This window comes from Penaeus vannamei, chromosome 36 (assembly GCF_042767895.1).
Source record: "Penaeus vannamei isolate JL-2024 chromosome 36, ASM4276789v1, whole genome shotgun sequence".
Classification (NCBI taxonomy): Eukaryota; Metazoa; Arthropoda; class Malacostraca; order Decapoda; family Penaeidae; genus Penaeus; species Penaeus vannamei.
The window spans coordinates 17,509,786-17,510,331 of NC_091584.1; the positions used below are offsets into that span (position 1 = coordinate 17,509,786).

At 20.0% G+C, this 546-nt stretch overlaps 1 protein-coding gene across 1 annotated transcript in view; it reads left to right on the top strand.

Annotated features, from left to right (window-relative positions):
• Positions 1–25, top strand: part of LOC138859488 (uncharacterized) — a 5,588-nt gene extending 5,563 nt beyond the window's left edge. The window contains exon 3 of the mRNA XM_070114909.1: positions 1–25. This exon is cut by the window's left edge and continues 1,318 nt beyond it. The gene's annotated coding sequence lies outside the window, so the exon portion shown is untranslated.
• The last annotated feature ends 521 nt before the right edge of the window (positions 26–546 follow it).

The following is a 546-nucleotide window of genomic DNA, read 5'->3' on the forward strand; positions in this document are numbered from 1 at the left end:
GTATCAGGCTTGTTAATAAAGGTATCAGAGGAGTAAGCGTGTAGTTTTGCTGTATCCTTGTAAGTGACAAGAAATGATAACGGAATGGGTTGTGTTTCTTGTTTGATGTAGATTATTATCATGATCATTATTATTGGTATTATCATTGTTATTATTAAGTTTGATTATTATCATCATCATCACCATTATTATTATCATCACTGTTACTATTATCATCACCATTACCATTATTATTATTATCAGCACGATTATCATTATTAACAGTATTATTAATATTATCATCACCATTATTATAGCTATTAATATTGTTATTATTGTAATTTCATTATTATTGTTATTATTATTGTTATTACTATTATTATCATCGTTATCATTATCATTAATATTCTTATTTTTATAATGATATTAGTAATGATAATGATGATAATAATAATGATAATTATTATTACTGTTATTATCATTGTTATTGTTATTATTATTATTGTAATTATTGTTATTATTATTATTATTATTGTAATTATTGTTATTATTATTATTATTATTATT